This window comes from Schistocerca serialis, chromosome 3, assembly GCF_023864345.2.
Source record: "Schistocerca serialis cubense isolate TAMUIC-IGC-003099 chromosome 3, iqSchSeri2.2, whole genome shotgun sequence".
Classification (NCBI taxonomy): domain Eukaryota; kingdom Metazoa; phylum Arthropoda; class Insecta; order Orthoptera; family Acrididae; genus Schistocerca; species Schistocerca serialis.
The window spans coordinates 441073350-441100414 of NC_064640.1; the positions used below are offsets into that span (position 1 = coordinate 441073350).

The 27065-nt window shown below is 40.8% G+C and overlaps 1 protein-coding gene across 1 annotated transcript in view; it reads right to left on the reverse strand.

Moving 5' to 3' along the window:
* Positions 1-2214: 2214 nt before the first annotated feature.
* The window catches only part of LOC126470334 (aspartate--tRNA ligase, cytoplasmic), a 106580-nt gene continuing 81729 nt past the window's right edge, over positions 2215-27065 (reverse strand). The window contains exon 13 of the mRNA XM_050098120.1: positions 2215-2446. The gene's annotated coding sequence lies outside the window, so the exon portion shown is untranslated. The remainder of the gene's footprint in view (positions 2447-27065) is intronic.

Consider the following 27065-nt stretch of genomic DNA (forward strand, 5'->3'; position numbering starts at 1 on the left):
TCACACATGCAGATCAAACTCTTTTCATGCACCTACATACTAAATTGCCTCGTAGACACACTTCCTCTCTTTTTCCTCTTCGTTTATGTTGTATGGTATTATATTTTGGGGCAACTCTTCCCATTCTAAAAGGATATTTTTGGCTCAGAAATTGGCAGTTCGAGCAGTACGTGGTGTAAGTTCGCGAACCTCTCGTGAACCCCTGCTCAGTAGTCTGGGTATTTTGACATTGGCCTCTCAATACATATTGTACTGTATTTCTTGTTAACAATATCAACTTATTCCCAAGAATCAGCAGCTTTCACTCCATTAATACTCGTCAGAAATCGTCTGCATTTCGATCGCACTCCCTTAACTCTTGTGCAGAAAGGTGTGCAGTATACTGCTGCATCCATTTTGAATAAGCTACCACAAGACTTCAAAAATCTTAGCAGTAATCCACACACTTTCAAATCGAAACAGAAGAGTTTCCTCATGGCTCACTCCTTCTATTCTGTTGAGGAGTTCCTTGAAAAATCAAGCTGATTCTTAAGTTATATTGTTGACTGCACTTACTTAAACTTATGGCATGACTTTTTTTTGGTTCATAAACATTTTATTTTTTATCAGTTATTACTTTTATGTTGTAATTGGATGTACTAACACGTTTCATGACTATGGAGATTTGCTCCTCAATTTGGTCCTACGGAACTAGACATATAGATAAACAAACAAATAAATAAATAAATAAATAAAAAGAATGATCCCACAGCAGTACTGAAGTGTATGCACCGCCCATGTTTAGAAGGCATGAAGCTTCCCATCACCATAGAAAATTGCATGCATTAAGTCCCCACATAGCAGGTCTTGATTTGGGAGTATTCAGTGAATTCAGTGAGAGCTGCTTCAGTAAGTGTTACTACGGATATGCTGTACCCAACTCATTTCTCAGCTGTATCTGTTCTTCCAGTAGTCCTTGTCCCACAAGGTATGCAAGACAATTTATATTAAGTTTGGAAGGTAGGAGATAAGGTACTGGTAGAAGTAAAGCTGTGAGGGCATGTCAAGAGTCATGCTTAGAAAGTTCAATCGCAAAATCACTTGCCCGTGAAAGGTTAAGGCCTCAGATTTGAGTCCCAGTCTGGCACACAGTTTTATTCTGGCAGGAAGTTCCAGCACAGTATTTTAGAACTCACTATTTTCAGGTGTCTAACAGGTTATCATACTTACATCAATATATTTATAGGATTTAAAAAGAAAAGATTTCAGATTTAAATTGTAATAGATACACCAATTTGTAAATGAAATTCAGATCCTCATAGAGTACACTGTTCCAGTTCACATGGTGGCCCAGGAGCAGTGGAGTAAACAGGAGCACAGGTGGAAAAGTAGCAAACATACAGGCAGTCTTGCAGCTAGGCCACAGCATATGTAATCAAACTCCACAGGCTGAACAAGTGTTACTTGCACCCGAAGGGGCAGCATTGGAACAGCCTGTCTTAGAGAATGCACACTATACATGTTCAAACAATGTCATCTGTAACATGTTAAATTCAGGGAAACTGTTGCCAGTAGACATTGTGTCCTCAGAAGGAAGTGTAAATGTATTCCTGAACTATAAAAACTTAGTGCAGATAGTGAGCCCACTTCTTAACATAAATCACAGCCTGTACTGCAATTTTATGTGTGACACATGTTTGTATCTTCATTATTGGTTTGTAGTGTTATATTTCATAATCCATGTTTTACATATATGTCTATCAGAGTAAAAATATAATTAATTAATTACATATTTTGTTATATAATAGTTTAAACTGTGCAGTTTCTCTTTGACAGCAAATAAAATAAAGGTGCCCTCAGAAGACTGTAAGTGGTAACTCGAGTTTTTTCAACAAATAATTGTGTGCATTTTGAAGTGAAAAAGTATATTTCATACAATATATTTATAACTCGGTTATGCAACAAAATGTAAACCGACGGGAATTTTATAACGAGTGTGTGTGTGTGTGTGTGTGTGTGTGTGTGTGTGTGTGTGTGTGTGTGTGTGTGTGTGTGTGTGTGTAACTTTGGAGTGGCAAACTCCTACTATGCTTTTTTTTTCACATTTTCCCATCTGTCTGATACCAAACAGAAGAGTAACTTCCTATAGAAACATTCAGCAAGGATAGGTCTTCTAGTCATCAAAATATAAATAATATGTAAGTACTCACTTATTTTTTAATAAATAAACACAAATTTTTCAAAAATAATTTTATTTTAAAATCATTTCACACTTGGCATATTAATGAACTTCATGTGCAAGACTGCTTAAAAAAAGGCACATAAGAAATTTAAACCACAGCAGTACGAGTATTTATGTTAACAAGACTACACTGGAACCCATTTCACTCCAAAATTTTAAAATCACAGCCACACAAAATTAAAATTTCTCTCAATTCTGATTAATAATAACAGCAATGCCATACACCTGCAAAAAAAAAAAAAAAAAAAAAAGAGAAATTTAATAAATCACCTGCTAATTTTAAATTCTCAAGATTCAGTTTACAGTATGAGAGAGAGATACCAAATGATCATGAATTATTGGATGATTCTTACAAGCACTGAAAATAAATTTCTAAATGGGTATCTTCTCAAAGAGGGAAGTTCTTGGAGCTACTGTGAAATTATCAAATTATGTACAGTCATTCCCTATAAATATTACTATGAAATTACTGATAACCATGCATAAAAATATTCATATGTAAAAAAGTATCATTCAACTCATATAGTAAGATTATATACAGCTTATTCAATAGTTCAGTTTGATTCAAATTTCATATTAACATTCATTTTGAAAACAAGAAGATGTACACACTATACTACTGTTAAAGCAACATCTAAAGTAGGCAGACAGTTCCAGCTTGCATGCCTGCCAGCAAGCAGACAGGCGCCCACAGGCAGGGGTGGGTAGGGATGAACAAAACACCTGACTTGTGAGCAGTACGGCTGTCAGGCCATTGCATGTACGACAGTTCTGCACAGCCAAATGCACACGGGCAATGTTGGCCAAGTGGCTGTGTAATAAGTATGTAATAGAGCTGTCTTGTGGGTACCCTATACTAGCTGTGCGTGCCTGCCTGCGAGTGAGCTGAAGAGCACCTGGTACTGAACCCACACTATGGGGTAGTGTTGACACAGCCTAATTTAAATAATCATCACAACAACAGAAATGACAATTTCTGATGTCTTCAATTACTGACTATGGAAAAAAATGTGTATTGAAGAAAATATGATGTTCAAGTCTACAATTATTTATGAATGATGTGTTCTGTTATGACATCTGTCACACAAACAATAAAAATCAGTTGGAGTCTGAACAACACCCATAGTCAACCACTCCACAGAAGCCTCAATTTACTTTCACTGTTGAACAAAATAATCTTCAGCATAGACTGAAATATATAGTTTCCTGTTTGTATCGATGAACAAATGATAGTCATTCTCTGGTGAAAGTGTTATTATGGTGCATGCTGATAATCTCCCGCAGCTTCACCAATTGTAGTAGAGGGTTTTTTTGGGCGCACGGCAGCAAGGTCTTCAGCGCCCACTCAGTAACAGATTGAGATGGGTGTCAAGAAAATATTCAGAACAGTAAGATAAAACAGAATGTAAAACACAGGTAACAAGGTATGAAAAATATGCGCCTACCCACACCGAAACGTGGGACGAAACATGTCGTCAGCAGTAAAACATGGACAACACAGGAAGAAAGTGGTAGAGGGAGCTAAAACAATATAGCAGATGGAAGTGGCTGGCTGACCGCAAGGAAACAAGGGAGGAGCCAGACACTCTTCAATACACTAAAACCTCCAGCCTAAAACTTTAGGCCAGAGTCCAGACACATCACAAAACTTTAAAACCCTCGACACACACGTTTCATCGTTAGCTAAAACACAAGGCAGAACCCCATCAACTTGTGCTTCTGCCCTTGGATCACGGTATAAAATGCAGTCTGTTAAAATGTGCCGGACAGAGATGTGCACACCACAAGCATCACAAAACGGGGGAACCTCTCACCATAATAGAAAGCTATGTGTGAGAGGACAGTGCCCGATCCGAAGACGTGCGAGGATCACTTCTTCCCACCTGAGCAACCGGCAGGAGGAACGCCACGGCTGAGTTGTTGATTTCACCAACCGCAGTTTATTGGCCATCTCCGCCAGCCACTCTTCCTCCCACAACTCCATGCAGTTCTTGTGGAGTGCAGAAATGACAGACTGCAAGGGAATAGGACACTGGACCACATCCTGCTCTTTGCAGGCCTCCTTGGCAGCCCGATCGGCCTGTTCATTGCCCCATATTCCTACATGACCAGGCACCCAGCAGAAGGACACCTTACCCCACCATTGGAGCAGGTAGAGTTGGTCATATATCAGCTGGACCATCGCCTCAGTTGGGTACAGATTCTGCAGTGATTGTAAGGCTGTAAGAGAATCAGAGCGGAGGAGAAATCGATTGCCCCGAACACAATTCATCAGCTGCAGTGCCTTCAGGATCGTGTGGAGCTCCGCTGCGAATACAGTATATTCAACAGGGAGGCAAATCCGGGTAACATGATCAGGGAACACTACAGAACAGCCAAGGAAATTCTCCTGTTTGGAGCCATCAGTGTAAACGACGGTAAAACTGTGATGCACATCTAAATTGTTAAAAAACAGAGATTGGAATGTAAAACCTGGTGTACTATCTTTCTTAAAATTAGTCAACCCTGAAATAAGTCTGGGTCTCCAGAGGAGCCAAGGTGGAAATCTGTTCCAACCACAACATAAAACATGAAGACCAGCCATATCCATCGCATAGGGGCAATCCTGTGCGCGAATCCCATAGGGCCGCATCGCACATTGCCGGTTATGAAATACCCGTGCCAGAGGAAGCTGAGCAATGGTATGGTATGCAAGTGTGTATGGTGTGGACAGAGTTTTATACGCCTGGTGCACCTTAAGTAGCTGTCGCAGCATATGAAGTGGCGTTTCACCAGCCTCTGCACAGAGGCTTGGTATGGGGCTAGTTCTGAATGCCCCAATGGCCAACCAAAGCCTTTCATGGTGCACAACATCCAACATCTTTAAGTAAGAAGGCCTCGCAGACCCATACACCGTGCACCCATAATCGAGCCGAGATCGCACAAATGGCCTGTAAAACTGGAGCAGACAAGTCCTGTCAGCTCCCCATGTACTGTGGCTAAGACATTTTAAAATACTCAAAGCCTTAAGTGACTGTCGTTTCAGGTCTTTAAGATGAGGTAACCACGTAAGCTTCGAGTCAAAAATGAGCACCAGAAATCTCACTGTGTCTTTAAAAGTAAGGATAGTGTCCCTCATCCACAACTCAGGAAAGGTTAAAAATCGAACGAGAATGGTGAAAAAGAACACATACAGACTTCTCAGTGGAAAACTTAAAACCGCTCTTCTGGGCCCCAAACGTCTAAGAGTAAGTTGCAACTGACATGTTGTCATTGCAAGGCTTGAAGAAGAGCAAAACAAAGAGAAATCATCCACAAACCAGGAACACTGGACAGGACTTTTCACTATGGAGGTAATGCTATTAATAGCGATGGCAAAGACAGTGACACTTAAAACACTACCCTGAGGGACACCGTTCTCCTGCCCAAAGTGTTCAGACAGGACATCACCAATTCGGTATCTAAAATATCGTGGCGAGAGGAAAGACTGAATAAAAGGAGGAAGACAACCAAGAAAACCCCATTAGTGAAGCTGCTCCAGATTGAGATGTCTCCAAGTGGTATTGTAGGCCTTCTTGATGTCAAAAAACACACCTAGAAGGTGGTGACAGCGTAGGAAAGCTAGTTGGATAGCCGCCTCCAGGAGGGCAAGGTTATTGAAGGTGGAACGAAACCTCCTGAACCCACACTGAGAGCGACTAAGGAGTTGCCGGGATTCTAACATCCATACAAGGCAGCGGTTGACCATCCGCTCCAAGGTCTTTCCCATGCAACTAGTGAGGGCAACACTACCCCAGGTTTTAAAAAAGGAATTAAAACTGCCTCACACCACGAGTCAGGAAAGTGACCTGACGCCCAAATGGCATTAAAAAGTGCGAGGAGGATTTCTTTGTTGCACCTTGTGAGGTGCCATAGCATACTGTAATGAATCCTGTCGTGACCAGGGGGTGTGTCACGAGCTGCAGACAATGCAGAATCCAGCTCCCACATAGAAAATGGGCAGTTGTAAACTTCATGAGAGGTGGACTGGAAGTCCAGACTAAACCTCTCAGCAACTGCTCTATGGCGCTGGAAACCCGGATCCTGACCGGTTGTTGCAGTAACCGTGGCAAAATACGCTGCCATAGTCTGGGCAATGTCTCGCGGATCCATGTGGAGAGTGCTGTTATTCATTACAGAAGCCATGGGGCACCTCCCTCCTCTCCCAGAAATTCTCCTGATGGTCTCCCACACAACAGAACTTTTGGTGGAACGATTAATGGTGTTCAGGAACTGTTGCCATGACCTCTTCTTGCTCTCACGAATAATGCGGCGACTTTTTTCCCTCGCCACCCGAAAGGCTGCAAGAGTCTCAGCAGTCAGCCGACACTGCAACCGACGCAGATCCACCCATGCCTCAACATTCGCACAGTGTTCGAACTGGGCCAACTGGCTATAAAGTGTTCAGTCGGCTCCACTGAGCACCCATCTTGGTGGTCTCCTTTCGGGGCCCATGCCATCTGGCAAGTGAATCCAGATTGGGAAGTGATAACTGCCGTGCAAGTCAGCAACCACTTCCCTTTGAGCAATGGCGGCGAGAGCTGGTGAGAGATGAATGGCAGAGAATGACCCAGTCGATGTGCAGAAGTGAGTGCTCTGTCCTCCATTGAGCAAGTAGGCACGGGATGACAGGAGAAGCCTTTCAATTGCTCTGCTCCTGGGACAGGTAATTGCAGAGCCCCAAAGCACATTGTGGGCATTAAAATCACCACAAATAATGAATGGTTGGGGGGAGCTGTGTAAGAAGGTCGGTGAGGGCTACTTCATCAAGTGCATCATGTGGGTCAAGTAAAGGGAACAAACAGTCAATGGATGACGCACGCGCACAGACAAAGCGACGGCCTGTAAAGTCGTTGTAAGCAAGAGAGGCGAGGAGTGGTAGTCCGTCCTGACGAAAATACCTATGCCTCCTCTAGCTCTCTCTCCATGCAGGTCGTCCTTTTTGTGAAGTATATAGCTTCGTAGCTCAGGGGAGTATGATGGATGGAAATAAGTCTCCTGGAGACACAGACGTAGTGGTCTACCCTTAGAGAGTAGACGAAGTTCCTCCACATGTGTCCTGAACCCCCGCAAGTTCCACTGAAGTATGGGAGCCATCTATGACGGGGGTAGCACCTTCATCCTGTCTCTCCAATGGGGTAGGGAGACTACAGCAGGTGGAGGGGCAGGCGTGGGGTGATGGGTTGTTTTTTGGGGAAGGAGACCAGACAGCGAGGTCATTGGTCTCATCGTATTAGGGAAGGATGGGGAAGGAAGTCGGCCGTGCCCTTTGACAGGCACCATCCCCGGCATTTGCCTGGAGCGATTTAGGGAAATCACGGAAAACCTAAATCAGGATGGCCGGATGCGGGATTGAACCGTCGTCCTCCCGAATGCGAGTCCAGTGTCTAACCACTGCGCCACCTCGCTCAGTAGGCGTGGGGTGAGATGATTGCCCAACACATATGTCATACTCCATGAGCTCTGGGGAAGAGTTAGATGAAGCCTCATGTAAAACGACATCTGCATGGTAAGACGGTTTACCATGTGATTTGACCCGCTGTTGCTGCTGTATAGCAGATTTCTGCAGTTTGGTGGGCTTTGGGGTAGCCGACGTGGGAGTGATGATGACCGTACCGGGCTTTGGAACATCCTCAGCTGTTGGAGGCGCCAGGGGCTGGCCCAAGTTTGCCACTGTACCTTTGTCTGCCGTCCGAGGAGGGGCTACAGGCTCTGAAACACTGACTGCATTGCAAGTGCACTGACAGCTGCAGGTGTTAGTGCCAACACTCACCACCTCTGTCTGCATAGAGGCATCGTCTTTTGGAGTAGGCTTCTGAACCATGGATGCAAAAGATGTAGCAAATGTGGGAGGTTGCATCGACTTTTAGATCTTTTTGGCCTCACCGTAGGGGATAGGCTTGGTTTTTTTATTTCCTGGACTTTGCGTTCCTCTAAAAATATTCGGCAGTCCCTACTCCATACAGGGTGGTTTCCAGAGCAATTGATACATTTGGCTTGAGATAAGCAATTAACTCCTTCATGAGCACCCTTACCACAGTTGCCACAAGTCACTTCGCCTTTACACCCTAAGGTGATATGCCCAAAACGCTGGCATTTAAAACAGCGCATTGGGGTCGGGAAATAAGGTCTCTCACTAAGGTGAAGGAAGCCAGCTGTAACATGTTCAGGAATTTTCGTGCTAGTGAAGGTCAGAATGAAGGAGTCGGATTTGACAAGACTGCCATCAACCCTCCTCATGATATATTCTACATCAACGATACCTTTCAGAGCCCACTCACGTTGCAGTTCTTCCTTGGGAATGTCGACTAGATACCGGCATGTCACAACAGCTTTGGTACAATTGAAGATGCTGTGCAGTTCAGTGTCTATGGCATACTCCCCAGGGCATTTAGAAGCTTGGAGGTTAGTTGCTTGCAGGGAATTGGAAGTTTCCACTAGCATGGTCCCATGTAGCAAACGCTACACTGATTTTAAGGAGCCACAGATGCCCTCCAAACCCTTTTGTATATAGAAGGGCGAAACCTTCTGAAAACTACCCTCCTTCCGCTTCACAATGAGAAACACGCTCTGATTACCAGAATGCATTCTGTTGCTAAAGACTTTACTTGTTAAAGATGTGCCAGAGTCAGGGGGACTGACAGCACGGGCCCTCTTGAGAGACTGGGTGTTAGAACCTTCCAGTGGCCCATCCTTTCCGCTGGGAGGAGTAAAAAGAGGATTTCGAAGGATCCATCTCTGTCCCACGAGCAGCTAGGGAACTAGAAGTCCACCTAGACAGAGCACCGCATGCCTAGGTAAGCCTTATACAACTGAGGTGCGGCAGGTTCCACAGAGGTTGCCCACTAACATCTGTTCCACCTCAACAGCCATGCATCTCATCAGCGCGCAGCACACCTTGAGATTGAAGGGTTGTTTATAGAGGTTTATTCCATCCTCGCGACCCAGGCAGTCAAGCCAAGATCCCCATTCCCTGAGACACACAACGTTCCACCGCCGCGCCGCACGGTGGTCGCTGAAGTATGCTCAGAGCTTACGGTAACAGGGGACTGGCGACACTTACCAGCCCTCAGCTCAGGAACCCCAGGGTCGCCAAGCCCGTACCCAGCAAATGAATGCTGAGCCCCTGGGGACAGCTTCACCAATTGAAAAGTCCTAGCTCAAATTAATATTTCAGTCATTCAGAACACAGCACAGCTTTTCCAGCCAACTAATGACTACAACCTTTTACATACAACAGACACACAGTTATACCTGGCATCTGAACTTGCATTAGTAAAAACAAAACAGTGTGGCTACATCTACATCTACATCTACATCTATACTCCGCGAGCCACCTTACGGTGTGTGGCGGAGGGTACTTATTGTACCACTATCTGATCCCCCCTTCCCTGTTCCATTCACGAATTGTGCGTGGGAAGAACGACTGCTTGTAAGTCTCCGTATTTGCTCTAATTTCTCGGATCTTTTCGTTGTGATCATTACGCGAGATATATGTGGGCGGTAGTAATATGTTGCCCATCTCTTCCCGGAATGTGCTCTCTCGTAATTTCGATAATAAACCTCTCCGTATTGCGTAACGCCTTTCTTGAAGTGTCCGCCACTGGAGCTTGTTCAGCATCTCCGTAACGCTCTCGCGCTGACTAAATGTCCCCATGACGAATCGCGCTGCTTTTCGCTGGATCATGTCTATCTCTTCTATTAATCCAACCTGGTAAGGGTCCCATACTGATGAGCAATACTCAAGAATCGGACGAACAAGCGTTTTGTAAGCTACTTCTTTCGTCGATGAGTCACATTTTCTTAGAATTCTTCCTATGAATCTCAACCTGGCGCCTGCTTTTCCCACTATTTGTTTTATGTGATCATTCCACTTCAGATCGCTCCGGGTAGTAACTCCTAAGTATTTTACGGTCGTTACCGCTTCCAATGATTTACCACCTATGGCATAATCGTACTGGAATGGATTTCTGCCCCTATGTATGCGCATTATATTACATTTATCTACGTTTAGTGAAAGCTGCCAGCTGTCGCACCATGCATTAATCCTCTGCAGGTCCTCCTGGAGTACGTACGAGTCTTCTGATGTTGCTACTTTCTTGTAGACAACCGTGTCATCTGCAAATAGCCTCACGGAGCTACCGATGTTGTCAACTAAGTCATTTATGTATATTGTAAACAATAAAGGTCCTATCACGCTTCCCTGCGGTACTCCCGAAATTACCTCTACATCTGCAGATTTTGAACCGTTAAGAATGACATGTTGTGTTCTTTCTTCTAGGAAATCCTGAATCCAATCACAAACCTGGTCCGATATTCCGTAAGCTCGTATTTTTTTCACTAAACGTAAGTGCGGAACCGTATCAAATGCCTTCCTGAAGTCCAGGAATACGGCATCAATCTGCTCGCCAGTGTCTACGGCACTGTGAATTTCTTGGGCAAATAGGGCGAGCTGAGTTTCACATGATCTCTGTTTGCGGAATCCATGTTGGTTATGATGAAGGGGATTTGTATTATCTAAGAACGTCATAATACGAGAACACAAAACATGTTCCATTATTCTACAACAGATTGACGTAAGCGAAATAGGCCTATAATTATTCGCATCTGATTTATGACCCTTCTTGAAAATGGGAACGACCTGCGCTTTCTTCCAGTCACTAGGTACTTTACGTTCTTCCAACGATCTACGATAAATTGCTGATAGAAAGGGGGCAAGTTCTTTAGCATAATCACTGTAGAATCTTAAGGGTATCTCGTCTGGTCCGGATGCTTTTCCGCTACTAAGTGATAGCAGTTGTTTTTCAATTCCGATATCGTTTATTTCAATATTTTCCATTTTGGCGTCCGTGCGACGGCTGAAGTCAGGGACCGTGTTACGATTTTCCGCAGTGAAACAGTTTCGGAACACTGAATTCAGTATTTCTGCCTTTCTTCGGTCGTCCTCTGTTTCGGTGCCATCGTGGTCAACGAGTGACTGAATAGGGGATTTAGATCCGCTTACCGATTTTACATATGACAAACTTTTTAGGGTTCTTGTTTAGATTGTTTGCCAATGTTTTATGTTCGAATTCGTTGAATGCTTCTCTCATTGCTCTCTTTACGCTCTTTTTCGCTTCGTTCAGCTTTTCCTTATCAGCTATGATTCGACTACTCTTAAACCTATGATGAAGCTTTCTTTGTTTCCGTAGTACCTTTCGTACATGATTGTTATACCACGGTGGATCTTTCCCCTCGCTTTGGACCTTAGTCGGTACGAACTTATCTAAGGCGTACTGGACGATGTTTCTGAATTTTTTCCATTTTTGTTCCACATCCTCTTCCTCAGAAATGAACGTTTGATGGTGGTCACTCAGATATTCTGCGATTTGTGCCCTATCATTCTTGTTAAGCAAATATATTTTCCTTCCTTTCTTGGCATTTCTTATTACACTTGTAGTCATTGATGCAACAAGTTAGATTGCACAGTAATTCAGGAACTTGTTGATTTGTATTCAGATGGAACAAAGTTAAAATCTCTGTCTATGCATCCTAATTAATGTTCCCCTGAATCACTTTAGGCAAATTCTTGGATAGCTCCATTAACATGGCCAGAGCCAATTTCTTCCTCCATTCAACTACTTGGAAGATGAGGGGAAAAAAAGCCATATCTTCACAATCACACTGATCAGTGGGGCAACCTTTGATTATTCCTGGATAGCAGAGTTAATCAATCCTGGTATGACACCTTCAATCACCAACGCATCTACTTGCCTTGGAAGTTAATGCAGTAATTTTCTTCTAAATAGGTAGATCATGTTTTAACTTTACAACACAAAAACTGATGCAGGGGAAAACAAATCCCCTCCAATGCTCTTTTAACATTTGATACAACTGATTTTTAAGTAATGATTGTCCAGTAATTATTTGCATGTTCACTGAATAATACGCACATGTTTATTGCTAAACCGCTTTGTCACCACTATGTGCAAATGAAGATATATTAGAATGGTGTGTCATATGTTCACTCCTTTTTTGACAGGAACATTTGACTTCTTTAGCAGGGTTAAAATCTAACTGTCTCTGGTACAATCAACCTTATTTAACAATCAACAGATGTGATGTCACATTTATGATGCATTGATACAGTACCTTCATCAATGTGTACTAAAACAGTGTTCTTGTAAATAGGAATTTTGTATCTGTGTTAACCACCACTAATAAAGTTCTTTGAAATAAACTCACTCTCAGTGGTTTTAGGGCAGATGGTACAAGTTTTCGTTTTACTGCAGTTTACTCAAATTTCAAATTGACTTGCAGTTACTGTCTACTGTTCATGATTCTACTTCCCATTTGCCTTTTACTTTTATAACTTGTAACTATACTGTTTCACAATATGATAATTGTTTCATATTGCAAGCACGATGATGATGATGATCATCATCATCATGTTAATGAAGAAAGTGCTGATACAATAATATCAGTGACTACAGTGATACATGTCTGTTGTTTTGAAAATTCACCATAAGGGGAAATAAAACATGAACTTGTGTTTTCCAATAATTCTGGTTGAGTAGAAATTCCTCTGTAATGATTCTTCTATCTTTATCATGTTCCAACAAGTTCCCGTCTTTGCATCCTCTAGTAAAATCAAATTAATCATACCCGAAATTTCAGAGAGTGTGTGTGATATAATAAAGTATTACAGCATGGAAATCAGATTTCAGGAGATTTAACTGAAGCTTTGACTAGTTTAATGAAATTCCTTTTCATAAAAATTTTCAGCATTCATTTCTCATGTATGTTGCCTCTGCTTTCATAGAAGTCTGATCAGAATTACATAGTATACAGTATTTGTCTTTCTGATCATTACTAGCATTCAACAATTCAGAAGCTACAGTAGCAAACAGTCAGAAGACAAATATATTTATCTTCAGTGTCACCTGGGTTATAACACAACAGAACTAAATAACTGGTTGTGTAAGGATATAGAGAACCAAACTTGTCAGAACTCATACTGACCAAAATTTAATTGGGAAGAGCCTGTTAATAAGGTATGCAAAAACATTTCACAGGTCTCTTATCTAGAGACAAAACAAAGATATGAATAGCAGTGATTATGTGATACATTTTGGGCTCTTCCAGTCACATATTTTGTATGGCTGACTGATGTGGGGACACTCTTCCACATCATTAACATTTTCAAAAGAAAAAGAAAAAGATTGTTCGTATGTGTAGGGCTGGCTCTATGGAATACTGCTGTCCTATTTTTACTTGGCTCAGGGTACTAACAACTGTGAACTTTAATATTTATGCCTCTGTTTTCTATATCAATAATATCTAAAAATATATTGCCATAAATAAATTCATCACAAAAATAGCAGACGTAAGGAAAATTTTAACATACCAAGGGCACAGGCTACCAAAAGCTAGAAATCCTCAGATTGTTCCATACATTATCACTCTCTGCTTGGTCAGTATCACTGGAAAACTTAATAAGCTTCTGACAAACAACCAACTGTGCAATATGAATGAGTCCTCTGACATGCACATTACTGATTTTAATTTTCTGAATAACATCTGTACTTGCTGAATCATCTGTATTGTATTTATGTACTTGCAATGAAGCCTATTGTAATGTACACTACACAATGAACAAAGTACTTAATATCAAGTGAACTGTGTGAAAATTAGCTCGAAAACCCCTTGGAAAAGTTTCTGTGTTCAACGTTCGTTCTTTTTAACCATACTTATTTAGCTACAATTTGGTTCACTGCCATATTTTTAGTCGTGTGGTGGAGGAATTTCACGCAGATACCCACACAACAATGCAGCACAATCGAAATTCAAGAAATCCCACAAAAGAACAAATGTAATCGATATTTTATCTCAATCAAGAAAAAATGTATTAAACTAATGTTCAGCACTGCTAAAATGCAGAAGCACGCAGTGATTGCTGACAGCAGGGCACCAGAACTTAAAGTCAGAGTTTTGCTCCAGATAAATGAACAGTATTTTCATACTGCGACAGCAAAATTTTGTGAGACTGGGAATATAGTATTTTAAAATATGTGCATAGTGAAACGTGCAAGAGAAACATAATGAAACTTGTCACTGTGCCACAAAAGTGGCAACCTCCTCTTAGCAGCACCTTTGAAATGACTTTGAAGAAGAAAAGTGATATTCAATATCTACTTCAAAGGGCTGTGGAAAACTTTGTGAAGGCAAATATTCTGCTCCACAAACAGGAAAAATGAGAATTTTCTGCAATGGATGAACAAATTCATTCAATGTGAGCAGTGATTACAAGATAGTAAAAAAACATGAAAGTCAAATTATATTTTCCAAGCGGAAGTTTTATATTTAACAGAGTAATGATCAAATAATAAGCAGAGTGGTAATAGTTTGTTTTAAGATGCAGGTAATATCCCTTGTTTGAAAATGAGTGAGATTATTGTGTCTTTACTACAGCACAAAGATTATGTGATGGAGGAGCTGGCTGGTAAGGATGTGGTAATATAAGCCAATCAGAAAAGTGACAGAACTGATCATCATGTTTTTGCTGTCCTATTGAAGATTGCTGAAACAAAGGTCAAAAAAATTTTATAGTTGGTGTACACATTCTGGACACCACTAATCCAAGTGTGCTGGTGTAAATAGTTTACTCTATAACAATACAACACTTGATACAACAATGAAAAGGCAATAATAAGTGATACTGCACATGAACAACTACACCAACTCTTTAAAAGCAGTTGGGGTCACTTGCGCAGTTTTCAATGCTGGGCACAAAAGCTGAATCTATATACAAATGTGTTTTCAAAAGAACTGTTGAAGCTCTATACAGAATGCAATTTTTGTAATTTAAAGAATTCCTTCCTGAACACCAGAAATGAGAGGTCTCTGTATTTGGAGTTTCTAAAGCAGAATAGTTTGGGGTAATCTAAAAGTGCTCACACAGTATGAAGCCATTGGGTTTCTGTGAAAACTCATTCAATGTAGCTTTATGGGGAGTGTCCAAAAAGTAAAGCAATTATATTTGTAAAAACCAAGATATTGTTAGGAAAATTTAAAATTATTTCAGGCACACCAGTTTCATTATCTCCACATTCTTCTGAGCAACCTTGCCATGCAGTGTACGCATCCACATTGTTTTAGATATCCAGCCCCCTTGTTGGTCATAAAAGGTGATTGCTTTCAAACTGGTCTTGATTTTGAGGAACAGGAAAAATTCTGCCATAGCTAGGCAAGGACTTTCGGGGGGATGGGATAGTATTGCCAATTTGAGCTTGACCGTGAACTTCCAGACATGTAGAGGGGTGGGGCTGGGGGTATTGTAGTGGTGCAACTGTCAGGTATTGGCATTTTCTTTCTGTGTTTGGAAGACCTTTCTTAGTACTGACTGTCTGCCTTTTAGGTACGAGTTCTTTGTGAGCTACAAAAGACTGTTACAATGAGTTTCAATTTCAACTTGCTCATTCAGAGGGGAACCTGAGGTGTGCCATTCATAAGTATGGCACTCTTTCTCTGGGTCATAGCCGAACACTTTTCTTTCAATGCTGGTAATGACACTGTCCAGCAAATAAGGTTTAATTTGTAAACATTCCAGCGTTCACTTGTGATCACCTCTCAGTTGTTCTTGTGATTGTCAGTTAATAGTTTTTGGATCAGCTTGGCCAAAATTTTCCTCACGTTCAAACTGTCACCAGCTATATCTTAGACATTGGTTTAGGGCCAATTGTATAAATATCACTGACTGGGTATCAATTTTTACCTTCATTCAGAAACTGAACTCTGTTCAGAGATCTGCTCTACTGTGTAACACTAAACTTGGATCTAGTGAACGAGGTTAAGTGTTGATCTAAATTAGCACAAAACATGCTTGGCAACACTGCTAGAGAGCAGTTACTCAAATGATTACTGTATCATGCTTCAGCCAAAGATATTAATCTTACATCACACATACATACTATTTATAAATGAAGGTGTCATATTGCAAAGATTGAGAAAGTACACAGAAAAAGATATGATCTTGAAACTTCTCCTCAGTCAAAAAATATTTATACCTGGAAATTATACTCTCCCAATATAAGGACACAACAGGAAGCAAAAAGCTGATGAAGTTACTGCAGCCTACAAACAAAAAGCCTGAAAAGAAATTACTGTTGACTTTAATTCACAAAATATTGAAGCAAATCATGACTAGGAAAGTTTGAGAATGTGATATGACATTATCAAGGAAAGGACCAAGAAAACATTCACACATGAAAACGTATAATGTTAAGACACACTTTACAGTTATTACATTTCAGTTTCATATGGATACTTGTGTTGTTGTAAACTGAAGCAAGAACAGTGTCAAAACTTATTGAGGTCGAAATACATAAAAACAGAGGTGATACTTGCACTAGGTTTACTGTTACAAAAAATGGACAGAAGCCAACTGCACCCTGAAGCCACAATTTACTCATATTGACAACCGCTATGACGATAATGCAGATTTTCTTCCTGAAGTTACAGTGGTGGTTTGTATAGATTTTAATATGCTCAGATATTTTTTTAAAAACTAATTTGCTAAATAAAACTTATTTTTTAATATTATTCATAACATTCTTGTTCATTTCTTGTTCTGATACAGATTTAAACAACACTGAACGCTCTAGTTGCTCCCCATCATTAAATGAGAAGCTGACTGTAACTTCAAATGAAAACATTGTTCTCCTTGTTGGTGACATTGAAAATGAAGACAAAGCAGAGAATTTTTATGTTGAGCTGGTAAGAACAATAGGGTAACTTATCTGTGACAGCAATACATAACATATTTTGAAGTAAAAGTAACATCTAATTACAAGAAGGCATGCAACACACAAGATGCGATTTTGTTATAGAATCTACAATCTTAGAATCCTATCTAGCAAAGTCCTTGATATAAAATGCCAATTTTACAAAAAAAAAAAAAAAATATTGGAGTACCTTAAAAGCAAGCATAAAATAAAAATACACGCCTGCTTGTGCAACATAAAAGAAGAATGGTAACACTGAAACCAGAGAAATTAAGAGAAATTAAAAGTAAATCAGCCTTTCAAACACATTTCGTAAATTAATTCCAATTTTGTAACTGTTTTTTTTTTTTCGTAAATACGTTGTTGACATTCGTGTGTCGTCGTAACTGCTGTCTGCGTCACGTCTGCTGTGCAGCGAGCTATGTTAATCTAAGTATTAACTGTATTTTTCTTACCTGTCGTTTCTTCTTCCATGTGTTTTTGCTTTTAGGAAGCTTTAATTTTCGAGTGCTAGTAATAGTGTTCCATAGATTTCGTGTTTGTTTTGAATACAGTCAGAGAGAGTCCCTTTAGTCAGCTGTAGTGCCAGTAGTGCTAGTGTTTGTTTTGAATACAGTCCAGAGACAGGTAGTGCTATTTTCATTGTTTCCAACAAGAAGTGTCTAGTAACCACAGTTTAGTCAGCTATCAGCCGCACTTTAGTGAATTAGTAGTCTAGTTGATTAACACTCTACAGTAAATTGATTTCTTAGCATGGATAGGATGCGTGACTGCTGTGTACGGATGCAGGAGGAGCTGGCCACTGTTCGTGAACAGCTGAGCGTGCTGATGGCCACAGTCAGCCATCTTCAGGCTGCTGCCTCGGAGTGTAGCGGCAGTGGGGAGTCTTGTGCATCACATGGTACACCCCAAGTGTTCCATGCTTCACCCATGGTCGCTGATGTCGAAACATCTTCGCGGGTACCAGGCGCGGTTGGGCCACCCTCTCCCCAAGGGGAGTGGCGGGTTCAGCGGCGTTCGCGGCGCATGAGGCGGAGGGTCAATGTGGAGGCTGGCCGTGTGGCATCGCCTGTTCTGCCTGTGAGTGAACATGTGGCCGCTCCTTCAGCAAGGTCCGAGCAGGCACACGGGGGAGGGGTTTACTAGTGAGTGATAGGGAGCTCCAATGTTAGGTGGGTGATGGAGCCCCTTAGTGAAACAGCGGAAAGGTCGGGGAAGAAGGCCAGTGTTCACCCTGTCTGCTTGCCGAGGGGTCTCATCCAAGATGTGGAGGAGGCGCTGTCGGCGGCGATAGAGAGCACTGGGTGCACCCGACTGCAACTTGTTGCTCACGTCGGCACCAAAGGCTCCTGCCGTCTGGGTTCAGAGGTTATCCTCAGTTCATACAGGCAGTTGACGGAGTTGGTGAAGGCGGAAAGCGTTGCTCGCGAGGTGGAATATGAGCTAACTATTTGTCGTGTCGTTCCCAGAACCCATCGCGGTCCTCTGGTTTGGAGCCGAGTGGAAGGCTTAAACCAGAGGCTCAGACAATTCTGTGGAGACCTGGGTGCAAATTTCTCGACCTCTGCTATCGGGTGGAGAAATGTAGGGTCCCCCTGAATAGGTCAGGCGTGCACTACACGCAGGAAGCGGCTACAAGGGTATAGCGGAGTACCTGTGGAGTGCACATATGGGTTTTTTAGGTTAGAGAATCCCCTCCCTAGGCCCGAAAAGATGCCTCCTGAGACGCGACAAGGTGGCAGTAGGCAAAACGCAACAGGGAATGACAATATTAATGTGGAATAAGTAAGCTGCAGTAGCGTCTATAGAAAGGTCTCAGAACTGCTCTGATTAATAAACGGTCACAATGTCCACATAGTACTAGGGACGGGAAGTTGGCTGAAACCAGATGTAATGAAATTCTAAACTCTGATTGGAATGTATACCGCAGAGATACACTGGACAGTGAAGGGGGAGGTGTGTTTATAGCGATAAAGAGTGCAATAGTATCGAAAGAAATTGACAGAGATCCAAAATGTGAAATAATTTGGGTGAGGGTCATGGTTAAACATGGTATTTGGATATCTCTATAGGTCCCCTGGCTCAGCAGCTGTTGTGGCAGAGCACCTGAAGGAAAATTTGGAAAATATTTTGAGTAGACTTCCCCACCATGTTATAGTTCTGGGTGGAGATTTTAATTTGCCGGATATAGACTGGGAGACTCAAACGTTTATAACGGGTGGCAGGGACAAAGATAACATATTAGACCTTCTGGTGACAAACAGACCCGAACTATTTGAAACAGTTAACGCAGAACAGGGAATCAGCGATCATAAAGCGGTTACTGCATCGATGATTTCAGCCGTAAATAGAAATATTAAAAAAGGTAGGATAATTTTTCTGTTTAGCAAACGTGACAAAAAGCAGATTTCAGAATACTTGACAACTCAACACAAAAGTTTTGTCTCAAGTACAGATAGTGTTGAGGATCAGTGGACAAGAGATGGAAAAGAGCCACCGCGGTACAACAACCGAGTTAGAAAACTGCTGCGAAAGCAAAGGAAACTTCACAGCAAACATAAATATAGCCAAAGCCTTGCAGACAAACAAAAATTATGCGAAGCAAAATGTAGTGTGAGGAGGGCTATGCGACAGTTTTATGTACTGACTTGGCCGAAAATCCTAAGAAATTTTGGTCTTATGTCAAAGCGGAAGGTGGATGAAAACAAAATGTCCAGACACTCCGTAACCAAAATGGTACTGAAACAGAGGATGACAGACTAAAGGCTGAAATACTAAATGTCTTTTTCCAAAGCTGTTTGACAGAGGAAGACTGCACTGTAGTTCCCTCTCTAGATTGTCGCCACACAGATGACAAAATGGTAGATATCGAAATAGACGACAGAGGGATAGAGAAACATATTTAAAATCGCTCAAAAGAGGAAAGGCCGCTGGACCTGATGGGATACCAGTTCGATTTTACACAGAGTATGCGAAGGAACTTGCCGCCGCCGCCGCCTCCCCCCCCCCCCCTCCCCCCTTCTCCCTCTTGCAGCGGTGTACCGTAGGTCTCTAGAAGAGCATAGCATTCCAAAGGATTGGAAAAGGGCACAGGTCATCCCCATTTTCAAGAAGGGACATTGAACAGATATGCAGAACTATAGACCTATATCTCTAATGTCGATCAGTTGTAGAATTTTGGAACATTTATTATGTTCGAGTATAATGACTTTTCTGGAGACTAGAAATCTACTCTGTAGGAATCGGCATGGGTTTCAAAAAAGACGATCGTGTGAAACCCAGCTCATGCTATTCGTCCACGAGACTCAGAGGGCCATAGACATGGGTTCCCAGGTAGATGCCGTGTTTCTTGACTTCCGCAAGGCATTCGATACAGTTCCCCACAGTCATTTAATGAATAAAGTAAGAGCATATGGACTATCAGACCAATTGTTTGATTGGATTGAAGAGTTCCTAGATAACAGAACGCAGCATGTCATTCTCAATGGAGAGAAGTCTTCCGAAGTAAGAGTGATTTCAGGTGTGCCGCAGGGGAGTGTCGTAGGACCGTTGCTATTCACATTATACGTAAATGACCTTGTGGATCACATCGCAAGTTCACTGAGGCTTTTTGCGGATGATGCTGTGGTATATTGAGAGGTTGTAACAGTGGAAAATTGTACTGAAATGCAGGAGGATCTGCAGCGAATTGACGCATGATGCACGGTGGCAATTGAATCTCAATGTATACATGTGTAACGTGCTGAGAATACATAGAAAGAAAGATCCCTTATCATTTAGCTACAATATAGCGAGTCAGCAACTGGAAGCAATTAATTACACAAATCATCTGGGAGTACGCATTAGGAGTGGTTTAAAATGGAAGTTGATCGTCGGTAAAGCAGATGCCAGACAGATTCATTGGAAGAATCCTAAGGAAATGCAATCTGAAAACAAAGGAAGTAGGTTACAGTACACTTGTTCGCCCACTGCTTGAATACTGCTCACCAGTGTGGGCTCCGTACCAGATAGGGTTGATAGAAGAGAGAGAGAAGATCCAACGGAGAGCATCGCACTTCGTTACAGGATCATTTAGTAATCGCAAAAGCGTTATGGAGATGATAGATAAACTCCAGTGAAATACTCTGCAGGAGAGACGCTCAGTAGCTCGGTATGGGCTTTTGTTGAAGTTTCGAGAACATACCTTCACCGAGGAGTCAAGCAGTATATTGCTCCCTCCTACGTATATCTCGTAAAGAGACCATGAGGAAAAAATTAGAGAGATTAGAGCGCACACAGAGGCATACCGACAATCCTTCTTTCCACGAACAAATTGAGACTGGAATAGAAGGGAGAACCGATAGAGGTACTCAAGGTACCCTCCGCCACACACCGTCAGGTGGCTTGCGGAGTATGGATGTAAATGTAGATGTTAGTAAATGCTACCCTTGGATTGAGACTCTTGTTAGCTTCATTTTCTGCTGGTGCTGTGTAATTTCTTCATAGACTCTTCTCCTGACAAATACAGTGTCATTTATTTCAGGCTCATCATCCAGTGAACTGACAGCTATTTCATTTCGTGCAAGTCTAATGCTGCAGCTATAGTAAATGCTACGCAATTAATTTACTCTGAGTCCTAATTTTAAATAACTCTGTGGTTTGCAAATCGACACAACTACCAAACAAGAAAGAAATGGCAAGTGAAAAAAAAAAAACAATTCTGAGAACTGACCTGGGATCAAACCTGAGATACTCTGGACTGTATTCCAGAATGCAACTACTGAGCCAGCACTAGATAATTATTAACTGAATTATATATGCTTGCTACTAGTTTTGTTCATCAACATGCATGCAGTTGTCATAGCAGTTTAACCACTTGTTTTGTAGATACACATTTAATCTGAATGGTGAAGTTCCTGCTACTTGAGCTTCAGAAACATTCTGTAAGAGGTGTTCAATCATTACTGACTGCTGTCGAACTATATGTACAAAACTTCTCACAGTAAAACTTTCGAATTCCTCTTTCTTATTACGTCATTAAAGACTATAAAATGTTTTAAAATAATCAGATTAATTACAAATTGTCTCCAAGAAGATCACTTATTATCTGCATTCACTACTTACAAAGCTAACAATTTCGTTTACCTAACCTTATCAGATTAAAAAAAAAAAAAAGTGTGTGTGTGTGTTTGGTGACTGATTATACTTGATCTGTGTCATTTCACCAGTCAGTTATGGCCCCAGTTCATGATCATATAACCTGAGATTAGTAGTTATACAATGTAATTTCCAAGTTCATCTTGATATGAGGTAATTTTCTGCGTTAATCTAAGGTCAACTGGTTTCACACAATTGGTCCCAAGAGCCTATGCTATGATCTGCACACTCACTCAACAATTAGTCTTCATAAGATGAACATGACACACATTTGGCCACTTTTGTTGGCTGATGGCCACACACAATGGGATTCATCTTCCACCTCTTTGCTGCCAAACTTTAATATCTTTAACCACCTTAAAACTTAAATAATTTAGTACATATTGGCTAAACTACTGTAGAGTTTAGCACAGAACTTTAACATGTATGGTTATTCACACATTTACTCCATCGTGTGTACTGACACAAGGAGGAAGTTTACATAAATATCAATAATGATGCTGCCAGAGCTCAGAGCAGACTGAGGTAAGCAGCACTGCAGATCTATGAGTCCTCTTTATCTAACTTGGCCATTCTGACTATTTTCGAACCAATAAGGACACTGGAGAAAAATTGCATTACTTTTCAAACAAACCTTGTACAGTCAAACCTCCATATAAAGATTATCAATACAACGATAAACCCGGGTACAGCGATAATTTTATATGGCACTGGCTGAGTTCCTATATGTACTATGTTAATGACCCCTCATTACAATGATGAAGTAAATTTAGCAACACCCCGTTATAATGAAGACAAAATTGAGGTATTTACTATTTCCTACTCCTAAGAAGCTCACTATAACGGTAAGTATTGTTTATTTAGCTACTAGACTTTCAGCGCTTTACTATGGAAACTTCACTACATACTACAGTACTGTATTTATTCTAGCAGTAAAGAGAAAAGCGTACAGCTGCAGGCGAGCTGTGCTGAGCGGCAAACATCAAAGAGTTCCTTTGTTTGAATGAGTGTTTAGTTTGGCCATTTTTGAGCTTCAGTAGCAGAGAGAAGTGTTTTCTTGGGCTCACACATAGCTAATGTCCGTGATTTTTGCAATCTGAATATTTTTAGTTGATGTAAACACTTTGGACGTCACTAAGATTTGGACAATGGCTGGAACTCAAACAAGTAAGGAGGTTCTCAAAGACATATAGATAACAGAATGAAACAAGTAGACATGGGGAGGAAGTATGGACTTGCACAATCAATGTTAGCTACATTACTTAAAAAATAAAAAACTGAAGAAAGTTTTGTAGATGGCAAATTTAACCCTCCAAGAAAAAGAATGAAGATGGCTGTGGCTGCTACTGCTGCTGATGTGGACAGTGCTACACTGCAATGGTTTAATGATATGCATGTGCAGAATTTACCAATTAATGGTCCGTTGATATGTTAAAAGGCCTTAGATTTCACAAAGTTGCTTGTTGATTCTAATTTTAAGGCAAGTAATGGATGGTTGCAAAGATTTAAGGAAAGTCGATCATTTTAAAGTAATTTCAGGAGAAGAAAAATCAGCATCTTAAGGTGATGCAGAATTTTGTATGAAAAACACCATGTGTAAACTGTTAGAAAAAATACAGTCTTGAAAATTTGTACAACACAGACGAGAATGTGATTGTGAACTGATGGAAAAACGCAAGAATTTCCAAAAGTCAAGTCGTTGGTGAGAATATTGTGGTCGATGAAAAATGCAGGATAATATTCAAAGTGACCTGGAGATTTATTCAGCAGTTACTGGTATAATGATAGATGTTTCAACAGTTGAATACTTGTCAGTGGATTATGAAGTGTTCGTGATTGAAGCACAAGCCAACAAATCTATCTTCAAAGTGTTAAAGGGTAATTCGCCTGTTGAAGATTCCTATGATGACAGTGATGTTATAAGTGTGACCCCCGCTCTGATGGAGCTAATAGGTCAGTTGGAAACCATTCAGCAAGTAGCATCTTCAATCCCCAGTGTTTCAGCACAGCAAATGATTGCGTTAAAGGAGATAAAGACAATATTCACAAGAGAGCCTTTAAGAAAAAAGAAACAAAGGAAACTAAGTGAATTTTTCTGCACACGAACTTAAGATATTTTACAGGTACAATATTAATAAATTAAGTAAACAAAATGTGCTTCATTATTTGTCTTTCAATGTTATTTTTCATCAGAAAAGCGCTACAGTAATGTACTTCGCAGCCACGAAAACATGACTTCTTGCTCCAAGTCAAAATAAAAAAACCTCATTAGAATTATAACTCTGGTACAACGATTTAATTTTCATGGTCCCATGAAATTCTTTATACTGAGGTTTGACTGTATATCAGAATTCTTTTGTGAAGTGTTACCTCACAGTGCTATTCCCTTCTACTTCTCTTCTTCAGGGTCATTTAAAGATTAATATTTTGACACATTTTGTTGATGAACATATAGTTGTTCACTGCAGTGACAACACTACAAGCCAGCTAAACGGTAAGGAACAACAAAAGAAAACACCATAAGCAATATCAGAAAATACCCTATTTGGATATCACTTTTTAAAACAAAGAAACAAATCATTTTATGCCCTTTTATTCTGTGTAACAGTTTACAACAGCACTCATCACACACTGTCAAAGTAAGCTGTCAACCCACAGTGTAATACAGATTTACAGTTTAAAAAAAAAAAAAAAACTGTTCATTTGTAAACAATGGTCAAAATAATTGAGGAATTAGTTGGCAAAACGCACTTTATATAATCTCTTAATTCACTCTGCTATAAACAATAGTACGGGACACTATAGGATAACAGGGTGTCTACATGGACAAGGAAAAATTATTCCCAGATTTTTCCCGCATTTCCCAGTTGAAAATACACTTTCTCCCGGGTCAAAACACACTTTTTCCATACTAAGTGACAGTATACTTTTTCTCGGCACTTATCAATCCTTTTATGGTTTATGGTTTTATACACCGGCGTAGAATTTCCCGGCACTTTAGAAAATGAAACTCAGAGGAAAAAAACACTTTTGGAAAGATCTTTGATGTGCAGCAACATGTACACTGCATATCTCCGTGTTACGAAGGTATAAATTCGAATTCCACCAAACACCGCATGTTACTTTCCGAAGCATTAAAATCGAGATTGCGACTCGCTTTTGTAAGCCAGTCACAGTTCATGTCACCTGATCTCGCCAGCTGATGACAGCATTTGATACGTGAGGTAGTCAGCCAATAGCAAGATCACTCTTAAGTAGTGCGAACACACAAATAAGAAAAATTAATGACTTAAATGAATGTACAATGGTTGCTACAAGAAAAGCAAAGCTATCACATATAATATTGGTCTCTAAGATTAATAAGCTGCAAGAGAAGCTAAGCTTCCACATATATTGTTGATCTTTTTTGCGCGTCATACATCACATAAATGTGCCAGTAAAATTTTTTAATAACGACGTAAATGTCTGATCTTCTGCGCTCGAAATTCTTCATATGGTCGTCCCCAAAGAGTTGATTTTCAAATGACAGTCAAATGCTCTGTGATTTAAAAAATTCGTCGTACACTTTCTCACACAGTTTATCTCGCATAAAAGGAAATTTACTTTGAAAGTAACGCTTTTCAAAGCAATATTGGCAATATTTTTCCGTGACCTATTAGAAAGGTACGTTTCAGCAGTTGCCAGAGAGCGCCAGATAACAGGCGTCACTGCACTTGTGCAGCAACGATGACACAGGAAGCCCGCATGTTCGTACATGTGAAACATTAAAAGATCTTGCATTAAAACGAATCTAATGTAAAAAACCGTCACATCACGCTCATTGGAGGCAATTTGTTGTTAAGAAGCACTGCACAGTCTTCCTAAAGCCTTTGACACACTTTGCTGTTGGCAGACGCTTGTATGAGCACTGTGTTTTGTTGTTGTATATGGTGCATTTTCATTGCGACTTAAGTTTTATTTTCGTTTTTTTTTCTCTCGTTCATGTTTTGTGGCTGCAGTATTATTCTGCAGAAGTGGGATACAATAAATTGTTTTGTTAGAGTATTGGTTCTTACCAGTCAAAATCACAAAAATTAAACTGAAAACTAAAACAATGAAAAATTCCTGGAACTCAAAAAGATTCCCGGGTTTTTCCCGGTTTTCTCCCGGATGAAAAAATTCCGAGGTTTTTCTCGGATCTCCCGGTTGTCCCGGGTCGTAGACACCCTGGATAAACAATAATATACCAGAGCATATGAATGTAATACGCAGTAATTATTGTCTGTATGACTCAAGACATCAGTCATACTCTTGCCTTATGGCATGCAGCCCACAAAATGTGTTCTACGTGGAAAACTCTGTCAGTCATAAAAATTTCAAACCTTCTTGTCATTTATCTGCCATTCAACTGTTTCACATAAAGATCCGTGTAACCACCAAAGTTGATATCTGTTCATCAGCCCACCATCACAGTATTGGGATGGTTCAACATGAACACTGCTGCAGACATTCCTGACGGATATCCTGTATTCTGATATTCCTTGCAAGGCTCAATGTAATCAAGGAGTTGCATCCTGCCATCTATTACAACAAGCTACGCACAAGAGGGAATCATTAATTTTGACTGTGCCAATGCACAATGTTACACTAATTTACTTCATATACTTCTTTTTGTTTAAAAGCAAGCAAACAGTCATAAAAATCACTCTTTGGGAAACTCGAACTGCCTTTGCTATGTCACATTACTGCAGCACTATATTTCTATTATTGAACACTAGCACTGGACACCTACAGCTTCTGAGGTTGCAAAATTTGTGTGTTGCCTCACTCACCAGCAATGTATTCAACCGATGTGTCAAAGTGATGTAAGCTGCCTTTTTCTCCGCTCGCAGGAATACTATGTGGTCGTACTTCAAGCTGCCCCAAAACACGATAATCTCTGACCAGGA